Source organism: Pinus tabuliformis, chromosome 5_1 (assembly GCF_031772625.1).
Source record: "Pinus tabuliformis cultivar Carrire ecotype Pingquan chromosome 5_1, CPIR1, whole genome shotgun sequence".
Lineage (NCBI taxonomy): Eukaryota > Viridiplantae > Streptophyta > Pinopsida > Pinales > Pinaceae > Pinus > Pinus tabuliformis.
The window spans coordinates 543904703-543918533 of NC_142305.1; positions in this window are offsets into that span (position 1 = coordinate 543904703).

Here is a 13831-nt window from a genome sequence, read left to right on the forward strand (position 1 = left end):
TTGACCGGAGGGTGGTTGGAAACCTTGGTTCGAGTACTGACCTTGGGGTTGATACCCTTGAGGCACGTACTGATACTGGGGTTGACCTTGAGGTGTAAATTGATACTGGGGTTGACCTTGGGGTACATATTGAGTCTGGGGTTGACCTTGAGGAACATACTGTCCCATAGGTATGTACTGTCCTTGAGGTTCCCCCCCAGATGCAAATTGGGTACCTTGAGGTTGCCCCCCAGGCGCTAATTGAGGCTGACCCCCAGGTGGTAACTGGCCACCTTGAGGTTGAGGATTGGGAATAGAACCTGACATCATGAAAATGTCTTCTACGCTCAACGGCTTAGTACCATTGCTTCCAGTTAATAACCCTTGCTCAATGGGTTGAGGAGATGCTCCCAAAAAAGTACCAGAATGTGACTGATACCTAGAGGGAACAGAAGGACCGCCGTACAATAAGGATTCGGGCGATTGAGTAAACATGGACGACTGTCTTGACATATTTAACGGAGGATAATAACCTCTAGGTGTTGGGTGATAAGGAACACGAGGTGGTGAAAAACTTAACCCTGGGTTTTCTAAGAAATTAGTCAAAGAAAGATACCAAGTACTGCTCCTAGGTGGACTATAAAAAATTGATTCACGCTCCCTTAGTTCAATAACAGGTTGATTTTCAGGGATAGGGATGCCTACTTCTTCTTCCGGAGTAGCAAGTTCTTCAATAGCTATAAGTCTAGAAGGAAGATCTTGGGTGATTACTCTTTCTACCCTAGGTGAACCAGGACCACTAGAAGCTGGAGAAGCAAACCCCGATGTCGGAGTAGCAGCAAATTCACTTTCAGGTTCGGATATTTTAGGTTCCTCACCTATACCACTAGTAGATGAAAAGCTACTAGTAACTTCGGAAACAGACACTGACTGTGGATTATAATCTGCTACTAACGCTTGAAAATCAGGATGTACTATCAAAGAAGACTCTCCTTCTTCAGGTGACCCAACTCTACTGTCTCTAGGAGTTACGAGGACTTTCAAGCCTTCAAGCTGGCTCGGTGAAAACTTAGGAGGCTGGCCCCGAAGTCTACGGGACTTCCTCGGTAATTCAGCCACGGTTAAAAACTTTTAACTACTTCACACACAAACAAAGTAAAATCTCAATGAAAACCACCTAAAGCCTCTAAAGAACCAAACAAATTTGAATCACACGCCTAAAGAATCTAGGAGATCAAACACACACAAACAGTAACTTTCCGTACTCAAAACACTAGTTGCTGATGAAATCCAACGTCGCAGAGTTCAATACAGAAATGGCAGTTGGAACAGTTACCCCGACAATCTGCTTAATGAATAGACTGGCACAAGTTCCTCCACTTAACCGTCTCGAGTGAAGAGAACCCCCCAGAAAATACAAGTGAGTTTAGCCGACGTCTGCTCCAGGTACAGTGGGATCTTCCCACCACTGTCACCTCAGGAAGAATCCTAAAGAATATGGCCACTAAGGTTACCAACTGAAACAAATATACCTAGGGGAACAGTCTACGATCCGATACGCACGCAAGGGCAGAGTAGCAAGCTCAATCCCCTTGAAGGCTCCTTGACATAATCCAAGGTTTACCAACAAGTGACCCCAGGCTCCTCGACAATGGTTAATCCGAGGTTTACCATTTTTAATACGTGAATATCTGGCATCGTTCCCAATGAGGAAGGATTGATTCCCACACTGGTTCGGACACGATCTCGTGCTTCTCCTTTAAGAGGAGCTTTCCTAGAGCATAAATGCAACAATTGGATATCTTCCCTACCACAAGGTACAACTACTTGTTTATTTTTACTGTCTTGGAGAGTTAATTACTCTCCTACTCCAAGACACTAGCCTAAGCTAAGTTGGTGTATCAGAGCCCTAGAAATAAAAATGTTGCTAGATGAATTTTACTTTAAGCATTATTTTTTATTGGTTTTTGTTTAAGTCAAAAGGTGCGGAGATGAAACTCGTGGTATGAAGACTCGACTCAAAATCACTAAAAATGCACCTAAGATGATTTAAACAATCTTTTTCTCTTCGATGAACTTCTAAACTAAGAAAGAGTTTGAGAATGCAAATACTTTGTAAACACAAATCTTTCTTAAGAAACAAATTAAAAGAAGAGCTTTTTCCTTTCCAATGCACTCAAAACGAGACAACTAGTTATTTCACAAAAATTTCCCTTTTTCGTTTCAAAGCACTCAACCACTACAAAAAGCAAACTTTTTTCCAAAAGAGATTTTTTATTTTTTATAAAACACTCAAAACTATGGAAATGACTAACTTTGAGATCTATAAATTATAAAAACCTATTTGAAGTCAAAGCCTACAAGATGTATTTTTTAAGGATGTTTTACTTAGCTAGATGTAAGCTAAGGACCAATTTATGCAAAATCACAAATGAGTCAAGAAGAACCAATTTTGTTTTCTTTTAAAATGAAAATCCAAACTTTTTAAACACAAGCTTTTCGAAGTTTTGTAAAGAGAAAACACAAAGCGGATTCCTCAACAAGGGGAGATTTCATAAATGGCCAGACTCATAAGAAGGCTGGTAGACACCAAGGTGATCTGAGGTCCCTACAGCTTCTATGCTCAGAGCCACTACACAACCAAAATGAAAAACAAGCCCAACAAGCAAAACTCCTAGGAATTTCACCTAAAACCCTAATGCTAATGAAATCAACCTAAGGAAAGCTTCTGACAGGTTATATGCAGGTTTGGGCAGTGGATAATAACTTCTAAACAAAAACTAAGCTGACTAACAGAGGAAATCTTAGGTTTTTCAAAATTTTGACAGGGTCCGCAGGCCCACAGTTAACACAGGTGCGGTCCCTCTCTGTGCTAAAAACAAAGGTGCGGATAGGTACGCAATGTGTCAAAAGGATAGGGTGCGGTCCTCTCCCAAAGCTATGAAAAACGAAAAATAACCCTGGATCTACAAACTCTACCCAATTTTACACACAACAAGCCAAAAATAGAAACAAAAACACAGTTTCTCAAGTCAAAGTAAAAACAAGGAAAAAATCAAGTCCCTAGCGGAGTCGCCATTTTGTCACACGGAATAAGTTGATCTTGCAGACAAGATAGACCTTCCTAGAATCTAAAGAAGACCTAATGACAAGCAAACCAACTAGACACTATCTTTCTCTAAATATGCTTTTATAAACAAAGGCAAACATGTGTTTTAGAGCCTACTTTAGGTCCAACGCAAGTTTGTGGATGCCCTCGCTCCTTCGATCCAAATGAGCTCCTTTGTCATGAATCTGCAAACACAAACAAGCAAACAAATTAAATAGCACCTGAAAAGCCAATATCATAAAACATATTTAACATGAAAGTCAAGGAATTCATGAAACAAATAACATGAGATACTTGTTGAGAAAAATGAGTTTGATTGTATTAATTCAAAAGAAGAAGAAATTTACAACCTGTGCCTTGACGCTGTACAAGCTCCTCCCAGGGTCTAGCAAAAAGTCTCCTCTACATTGACAAGTTTCACTCACTTCCCAATGAAGCCAAAAAGGTATGTGATCTCTCCTCTTAAGCTCAACTAGGAAGTCTTAAGTTCACCAGCATTTACCCTCAAAAATCTTCAGCTTCCAACCTCTCCAGCAACCAGCCCAATGCCTGAATTTATAGTGCAATGGAGGGAAGTTACTAGGTCCTCCTTCAAAGGGATAAAGCCCTCCTTCAAAGGGATAGCTCTTCTCATCAAGGGATTAGCTCCTTCTCTTTTGGGATGCATGAACCACCTAAGAGCAGCAAATCCACGTCAAAATTCCTTCTAGAATCATCTAGAATTAACCCAAAGTGAGTTTTTTAGAATAAACTTGTGCCTTTTTGACTTTCACAGGGGTCCACACCCACACCTTTAGGGACAGAGCGGGCAGGTCCGCAGTTTTTGTAAACAAAAGGTGCGGGACCGCAGGTAACAGTGAGAGAAAGTGTGTAACCAGAGTTTCATTGATTTTTAATGTCTTTCTCTTATTTTCAAAGCTTGACTTGAAGAGCTGAGGTCTGAGACTTGCTTAGTAGGATAGTACAAGTGATGATAGGCCCATACTAACTGCAAATAATCATGGTGACGATATTTTTGTGTAACAGGTCACATTATAGCATGCTAGTGTGTGGCGCAGTTTGGTGCTCCAGTCTGGTTGGGTCCATTACATAGGTTCCATCGGTGTTATGAAGATAACCACTTTAGTTTCCTATGGTGCTTCATCGATGCTTGCAAACCTGTCCTAAAAACTGAAAGTAAATAAGAACCCTTCCTTCAATACATCCCATTCCGCAGTGCCATGGTGGAGCTCTATTTCAAGATACCAGTTCATGGGGATGGTATCCAAGGTATGGAAAAATATGTGTACCCACTCTGGCTGCGGTTTCGTTCTCCACGCTTTAGTCCATTTCTCTAGGTGATCATGCGGATCATCCATTCCATTACATTTCTCATTCATTATAGTGTTAGCACGCCCAAACCGTAGCTTCATCATTCTTTTGTAATATTTCCATCCAACAAAACTATCCTTATGCATACCCCACCATCGTGAAGGCATAGTGCACAGTTCCAACTCTAATGCTTGGATGCGGTGGTCCTTAGGGACTTCACGCTCAAATTCATCCAAAAATAGATCTATGTCAGTTAAACCATATGTTGTAGCGGCTACAACCACCCTCCAAAATTTTTCCTTAGCTTCATTTTGGGGCCTCCCTGCCAACCTTTCACAACACCTTCTCTTGCTTCGTCAAGTAGACAAGCTTCAATGTTTTTCTTGCACAAAGGCAGCCTATTGATCACAACTTGATGCATTCCCTCAAAGGCTGATCACCTAGACTTGGTCCAGTTGCAAGTTGAGAAACTCCCCCAAGAAATTACACATTTTTGGAAGGAAACAAGCCTTCCCTCCATAAATTACGCAATCTTGTCTGGCAGCCTGCTGGGCTCCAGGATTGCACAATTCTGCTAGTCATCACTCCCAGTGAAAATTGCGCAATTTTCTATAACAGGGCTACTCAACCCAAAATTTTCACAAATAGGGGCAGCATCCAGCTACTCTGCCCAGAAATTGTGTAAATATCCTGGGCAACTAGCCCAACTCCTAGCCAAAAATGCGCATTTCCTTCAAGGAGTTGAGCAATTGCATGCATGAGCAGTTTGGTTAACCAGTTCCACTTGGGACCGAGGAAACTTGACTTGCATGCACAACTTGATTTTTCTTGGAATAGCAAAAGGCAACATGCAAAAGGCATCCCATGATTCAGGGAGCTATTTTTAGTAGTTGAAGGTTACATGCAAAGTTGTTTTAGAAACTTTCCTCCAAGTGTTGCTTTTTCCTAGATTTGTGGCATGCGCGTCATGAGCTCAAAAATTATTTATTCAACACATCAGAACTCATTCTTTCACATCGATCTTGGAGCTCTGACATCCCACAGCACATCCAGGACTCTTCGACACATCCGACTCAACTATTCACTAGTAAGTGGCCTTAACTTGTGTTTTTCAGCATTCCTATCACATTTTGTGTATTCACTTATGTGAGTGTTGTTTCCTTGATTTCTTTGAATGCTTGCTGTTTTTTACATGTATACTAGCTTTTCCTAGCTCTGTTTTAGTTTTTGTTGCTATCTCATTGATGTCGTATGCATGAAATTGTTTTGCAAGAACGGTCGCCGATTCGGTGACTCGCTTTACTCACATGTGCATTAATTTGTTTACTGAATCTGTCATTCATGTTTGCATGCACTGTTTATTGACTCTGCCTTCACTGAGGTAGCATTGTTCAATTTGGAGAAGGAAGGCTCTGCCTTCCTCTCTAGAAATGCGCATTTCTGCCTAGCACTGTTCTCCAGGACTATTTTGCACATTTATGAGGGACAATGACTAATGGCCCAGAAAATTACGCAATGCAGTCCCTGAGCCTGTAGTCACTCCCAGCTGGAATTGCACATTGAGCAATCCCAACAGCCAGTCTTACCTCCCAGATAGCCCAAACTACCTTTTGTGTAGTTCTGGCAGCCAGTCACCCAACCTCCTAGAAGAAATTGTGCAATCTTTCCCATCAATTTCCTAGCTATGTGTTGTGTCACTCCCCGAATTTGCTATGGTTTTCTCTAACAGATTTCTTGCCATGCATGTTTCTCATCTCCATATATTTTAGGTGTTCATCCATCTCTTAGAAGTACTAGGTCAATGGCTTCCAAAAGAATAGGATCATAGGATACTAATGGAAATGCAGTTGGAGCAGCAGTTGAGCGAGTGTCCTCTAGTCTATCGATATATGAAGATACAAAGCTGTATATAGACAGGGACATCAAAATGAAGTGGGAAGAGGTCAATGAAGCATTTGCAGAAACTTTTGAGGAAGGTATTGAACACCATCAGGTGTACGTGAACATTCAAAAATCCGACCTATACCAGATTGCATGCAAATACCCCGCATTCCCATGCACGAACATGATACACTGGATCATCTCTCACACTGATCCCGAGACAATGACCTTGAGCAATGTTAGTGGGATGAGGCTTGCGACCTTCTGGGCATGTGATTATGATGAGATGTATGAGATGTTAGAGCCTGTGACTGTCATGAAGATTCCATTCAGCTTGCCCAACAACAGTGCTAACTCTAGAGACATTCTGAAGAACTGGGTGAAGGAGTCAGCTCGATTTAGGTTGACACCCAACCAGATCTAAACGATGAAGATACTGAGAAAGGTGTGCCAATACTTGGTCATATTTTCTTGTCGACTGCATGGACAAGCAAGCACAGAAACCTTCCCAAAGAGTTGGGTGATTTCAATGGACCAAGTGGCTAGAGAAGAAAAACCATGTTACTGGTCTGGAATATTGGCTCATCAGCTAAAGGAACAAGTAGCGAAGGCTCAAAAGTCACCAGGAGGTATGCATGCAGAGATTTACATGTCCACCTACATCTTAGATGCAGTTTGTACCCGACAGGAGTTCCCAGGTTTGGAGTGGGCATGGTCACCGGTGGATAGATCTTTCTAATGAGCTATTGTACGCGTCAAACGGAGATCATATGCCAAAGTTACGACCCCGGGAAGTTGATGTACCAACTTACCCCCAAACGAGGCCCACAGTTTGGCGTTTCATCTCCTAGGGTTAGGTTTTGGAATGTTAAGGGTTTTCCATTGTTTCTCGACAATAAATAGGCCTTTGAGCCTCATTGTAACACAGTTCAGAGGCATGTAGCCATCACAGCTCTTCTCAGAGATAAGCTACCATCGCCCTAGCTGGTTTATTTCCATTTCTGGTTGTAAGCATATTTCAGTATTTTTCATTAATGAAATGAAGTATTATTTCCGCTGCATCTTTGTGTATATGGTTATCTCTGTAATTTGTTGCGTTCCTGTTTAAATTCGGATCAGTGGTATCAGAGCGGTCTGCTTTTTCTCTGTTTTTCTTTGCATGTCCCCAACAAGGTCGGGATATAAGGAGTTAGGGCTTGAACTGGTTGAACCTTTGCAAGAACAGCCTCGCAAATCCCGATGGCCTCCCATGGCGGACGAGAAGAAAGACGAGGGGGCAGGAGATCCCATCAAAATCTTGCTCGAAGAAGCCCTCGAGCGACAACGGAACGCGATGATGGACAGCTTTGCCCAGATCCTTCAGCAGCTACCCAGAAGCAACACATCGGCTTCCAGCAGCTACTCTGGAAATGCTACACCCTTTAAGGTACAAGTTAATTTTGAAATCCCCATATTCGAGGGTCAGATAGACGCAGATGCCATAGATAAATGGTTAAATCTGCTAGAGGGTTATTTTTCTGTTCATGAATTTTCGAGTCGGGAAAAGATTGTTTTTGCTCTCCTCAAAGCAGCCCCCCACGTCAAGGACTGGTGGGAAACCTACTGCGAGCAGAAGGATGAAAGTACTGGCTCACTATTTTCAGCGGCACCCACCTGGGATTCGTTCCGAGATGCCATCAAGGAGCAGTACTACCCTGTCGTGAGCTATGAGGATGAATACATAAAGTGGACCACGCTGCGGCAGGGAAGGGACCAAGACGTGCCAGAGTTCACCAATCTTTTCCATACCCTTCGCACAAAGTTGGGTATCAAGGATTCGGAGCAACATTTGATACTCAAATACTGTGGCTGCCTGCACAAGTACATCTAGGAAGAAATACAATTCCTAAACATCCCCTCGCTCGGCGCAGCATACCGGTATGCCGTCAAGGTCGAGCAGAAGTTTAAGCAAAAGAAGCGAGACTTTGGATCTGCGAATCCAAAGCAGGGGAAAGGTGCCCCTAAACCACAGAACAAAGGATAAAGCCAAGGCGGGACAGCCCAAGACAACCAGCCGAAGCTGCAAGCAAAGAACAACGCCGCGAAGCCGAGAAAGGACACTGGAAAATGGTGCGAGTTCCATAAGAGCTCCACTCACAACACAAGTGAGTGTCGGGCCAAGCAGTCACTGGTGGCTGAGCTAAAGGTTTCAGAATCAGATGCATGTTTCGACTCTGAGTCAGAACCCAATAAGGGGTATGAAAAAGGGAAGCAGATCATTGATGCGGACCCCAGCACCACTGTTGCTACCGCAAAGATCCAGAAAAATGAACCCAAAGATCCAGAGGAGGAGGAGCGTCTCTTCCACTCCCAGATGTGGGTAAAGGGCTCCCCGATACAGTTCATTGTTGATAGCGGGAGTCAAAAGAACCTCATTTCAGCAGAGGTCGTGAAGCGGTTGGGCTTACCAACCACAGCACATCCACAACCGTACACCATTGGGTGGCTTCACCAAGGACGAGATCTTTGCGTGAGCCAGCAGTGTCGCCTTCCATACAACATCAAGCCCTTCACAGATGAGGTATTGTGTGACATTGCTCCCCTTGAAGTTTGTGATGTATTACTAGGACAACCATACTTGTGGAAGCGACATGCTGTGTATGAATCAAGGCCCCGTGCTGTTATTATTACATTGGGAAATAAATTGTTCAGGATACCAGAGGTAGCACCACCTGCCGCCCTCTCTTTGATTACTACAAAACAATGCAGTAAGATCATTTCCAAAACCAAGAAATTTGTTTTCCTGATGATACGCCCTCAAGGAAAGAAGAAGACAGTGGCCGCGGCCTCCAAACGGGGCCCCTCTGCACGACAACTACAGATGGACAAGATTGTGGAGGAGTACGAGGACATATTCACCTCCCCGGCAGGGGTTCCTCTGCACTGTCAAGTCAAGCACTCCATTGACCTGACCCCAGGTGCGCCGCTACCCAATGGACCAATTTATCGGCGCTCCGTTTTGGAGAACGATGAAATCAAGAGGCAGATTCAGGAGCTCCTGCAGAAAGGTCACATCCGTCCGAGTTCATCGCCCTGTGGGAGCCTGATCGTGTTGGTACAGAAGAAGGATGGGACGTGGAGACTCTGTATTGACTATCGGGCGCTGAACAAGATCACTGTCCGTAATAGGTACCCGATCCCGCGGATTGATGACCTCCTAGACCAACTAAAGGGGGTGAAATATTTCAGCAAGATCGACCTGAAGTCGGGATATCACCAGGTACCAATCGAACCCTCCGATGTGTGGAAGACTGCCTTCAAATCCAAGGAGGGCCTCTTCGAATGGTTGGTCATGCCTTTCGGATTGACGAATGCTCCTGCAACCTTTATGAGGCTAATGGATGACATCTTGCGGCCATTCACCAACTCCTTTGTAGTAGTATACTTGGATGACATTCTGATCTTCAGCCAGAGTTGGGAAGAGAACCTCCACCACATCCGACAGTTTCTCCAAACACTGCGGCAACACAAGCTATGTGCCAATTTGGAGAAATGCACTTTTGGCATGACCCAGGTTCAGTATCTGGGATACATCATCGATGAAAAGGGGGTGCATGTCGATCCAGCCAAGATCCAAGTCATTCAGGATTGGCCCTCTCCAACCACTCTAACAGAGCTCCGCAGCTTTCTAGGTCTTGCCAACTTCTACCGCAGGTTCATGTTGGGGTTTTCTCATATTTCTTGGCCCTTGAGTTAAGTCACCAAGGGCGGGACGAAAGAAAAATTCTTTTGGTCTGAATCTCAACAGAAGGCATTCAGGGAGTTGAAGGATCGCCTCTGCACGACACCAGTGCTCGCGTTACCAGATTTACAACAACCATTTGAGGTCGAGACAGATGCCTCTGACTATGCTATTGGGGCAGTCCTTACTCAACATGGACATCCAGTGGCATATCACAGTGAAACACTTTCAGACACAGTCCGGAAGTACCCCACTTATGATAAAGAGATGTATTCCATTGTACAGGCCTGCCGACAATGGAAGCATTACATTTTGGGGAAGGAAACGGTCATCCACACAGACCACCGACCTCTGCAGTTCATACAGACCCAAGGGAAATTGCAGAATGATCGCCATCAGAAGTGGCCTACATACCTGCAACAGTTTCACTTGAATATCAAGTACAAAAAGGGCAGCACCAATAACGTTGCAGATTGCCTCAGTCGACCACCGATCATGGCGCTAACCACTGTGCTCAACTCTTGTGGGCACGAGACTTCTGATTGGCCACTTCTCTACAAAAGCGACCCAGAATTTGGCCACACATACCAGACACTCTTGGAGGGTCGGCAGGTTGCAGATTTTCACCTCCAGGATGCCCTATTATGCCACCTCGGTCACCTTTGTGTTCCTTCAAGCGAGCGTGCCAAGATGATTTGGGAAGCACACTACAGTCGGGCTGCTGGGCATTTCGGGGTCGAGAAAACAGTGGCAGTACTGCAAAATTATTTCTATTGGCCGAATCTTCGACAGGATGTTGGGAAGTACATCCGATCATGTACTGCCTGTGCCATTGCCAAACCGGCCATTAAGAAGCACGGCCCCTATACCCCGTTGCCTACCCCAGGTTGACCTTGGGAATCCATCTCCATGGATTACATGTCAGGCCTTCCTTCCACTAAGCATGGAAATGACTGTGTTTTTGTGGTCGTCGATAGGTTCTCGAAGATGGCCATTATGGTGGCCTGCAAGAAGAATATCACAGTAGAAGCCACTGCTAAACTCTTCTTTGAACGAGTGTGGGTGCACTTTGGGATCCCACAGTCTATCATCTCAGATCGGGACAGTCGGTTTCTCAGCACATTTTGGTCCAGTCTCTGGTCAATGCTGGACACCAAACTCACGAAGTCCATAGCCTTCCATCGTCAAACTGATGGCCAGACAGAGGTTGTCAATAGGATGATTGTGCACATTCTGCGCATGTATAACTCAAAGCATCCACGCACATGGGACGAGAGCCTCCCCTATGTTCAGCACAGCTACAACCGAGCTCTTCACAGCTCCACTGGCCATAGCCCTTTTCAGGTGGGTTTGGGATTCCAGCCACTATGCCCCATTGATGTGGCCATGCCACTTGCAGCTACTCACATGAATTCAGCTCATGTCCAGTCTGAAACAGATAAGGCCACCAGCTTCATTGAGCGCATCCAACATATTCGCCAGCAGGTCCATGACATTCTTGAGAAATCAAATGCCAAGTACAAGCAGCGACATGATCAACATCGGGTGCCACACAAGTTTCAGGTGGGCGACAAAGTCTGGTTGCATTTGCAAAAGGAACGCCTTACTGGAGCCTATCGGAAATTGAGACCACTCCGATATGGTCCTTACACCATTACTAAGGCTATGGGAGACAATGCATTTGAGCTCAACATTCCCCCATTCCTTGGCCTGCACCCAGTGTTCAATGTGGACCGCCTTCGGCCATACTTTCCACCATTGCTAGACACATCCGACATTGCAGAACAGCTCAAACCCACAGAATTAAATCCAGATTGCATGGAACAAGCTGCAACTGATCGGATCATGGACACACAGATCAAGAACACTCGCCAACAGAATATCCAACTGTATCGAGTTGTCAAAGCAGGCCAACGCCTTCACCAGGGCAAGTGGTTCACCAGGGAACAAGTTCAGCAGAAGTTTCCTCATCTCATGGAGGAGCTCAACGCAATGGGGACCATTGCTTCCTAAGGGGGGAGGAATGATCCAGGTGGATATTGGTGGCCACCTGCCAAGTCCACCTGGACCCCCACCATTGTCTTTCTCAGCATTTTCAGTTTCCTTAATTGTAGCACAACTTACTATTTTTAGCAGTTTTTCGGGTCCTGAACTTCCGGAGCCGTTTTGAGGCCCTAAATGACATTTTTTGGGGAATCCGGGGGCAACATGGGTCCATGGAATGGACCGATGTTGCCCGTTCCAACAATGATAGTGCTCGGATAGATCTTTCTAATGAGCTATTGTACGCGTCAAACGGAGATCATATGCCAAAGTTATGACCCCGGGAAGTTGATGTACCAACTTACCCCCAAACGGGGCCCACAATTTGGCGTTTCATCTCCTAGGGTTAGGTTTTGGAATGTTAAGGGTTTTGCATTGTTTCTCGACAATAAATAGGCCTTTGAGCCTCATTGTAACACAGTTCAGAGGCATGTAGCCATCACAGCTCTTCTCAGAGATAAGCTACCATCGCCCTAGCTGGTTTATTTCCATTTCTGGTTGTAAGCATATTTCAGTATTTTCCATTAATGAAATGAAGTATTATTTTCGCTACATCTTTGTGTATATGGTTATCTCTGTAATTTGTTGCGTTCCTGTTTAAATTCGGATCACAAAGAGGCACTAGCGCGATAAGAGAATAGGGCGAAGGAAGAGGGATAAGAAGAGAATGGAAGAAGCAGAGAAGGATTTGCATGAGATGAGGGAGCAACTATGAAAGGAACAACAATTGTGCAAATAGGAGAGGGAAGCGTAGCAGTACCAGATATAGTACGGGACGAAAAACATGCAAATAGATGAAGCAGCACCTGTATAAGTAGTTGATTCATTAGAACAGTTGGCATTAGGCAAACAAGGTGAACCATCGCAGGGGCAAGACTTCACTCATGAGATAGAACAAGCACATCAACAGTTGGATGCAGACATGGAGCAACACAAGTTGGAATAGGACATTGACCTCATGCCTCACCATAAAGAGGTCGACTCACTTGCTTCAATGCATCCAGATGATGAGCAAGTCTCGAATTACCAAGGAGGCATTGAGATCCTTGGTGATCAACCGGAAGAAGAGATGCACAAAATTTCATTTGACGAATCCCAACATAGAGTTATTCAGTATTGCAGAGTGTCAACTTTGGAGGATCATATGTCTCTTGCACAAGTTGAGGAATGAGTGATTGTGACAAATGCGCACAAACATCCAGCTACCTTGGCTGATGCAACCAGAGTGTATGTCAAAGCCACTAGCTCAAGTGTTCGCTTGCTAATACTTGAGAATGAGCGAATGGCAAAGGAACTACAAATGGCCAAGCAAGGGGGATACTTGGTGACAATGTCCACGCAATCCGAACTGAAGAAGGAAATACTAGATGAAGTATTTTCCCTTGACATAGTTATTCGAGCATCATACTCCAAGTTTGGTACTGGGCACAAGGCAGCCATCCATCTCAAAGGATGGCAGCAGTGATGTGCTACCTTGATGAACTTGCATGCTGTAATTGATGACATGCAAACATGGACAATGAAGTACAAGGGAGCCCCACTTCACTTGCCTAAGATGACGAGGGCCAATGTGGTCGAGATAAAGGCACATATCCAGAGTTAGATCTGGAACTATGAAGAGCTCCCGTAGTTCATCACTAGCATACAAGCTTCCCATGAATGATTATTCAAGAGTATTAATGTTGTGGTGCACACACATGCGATCCCATCTATTGAGACTCTCATTGAGGTGAGGACAAAGAAACAGGTTCGACTCGAGCTTGACTCATACTTCGACGAGTTGATGT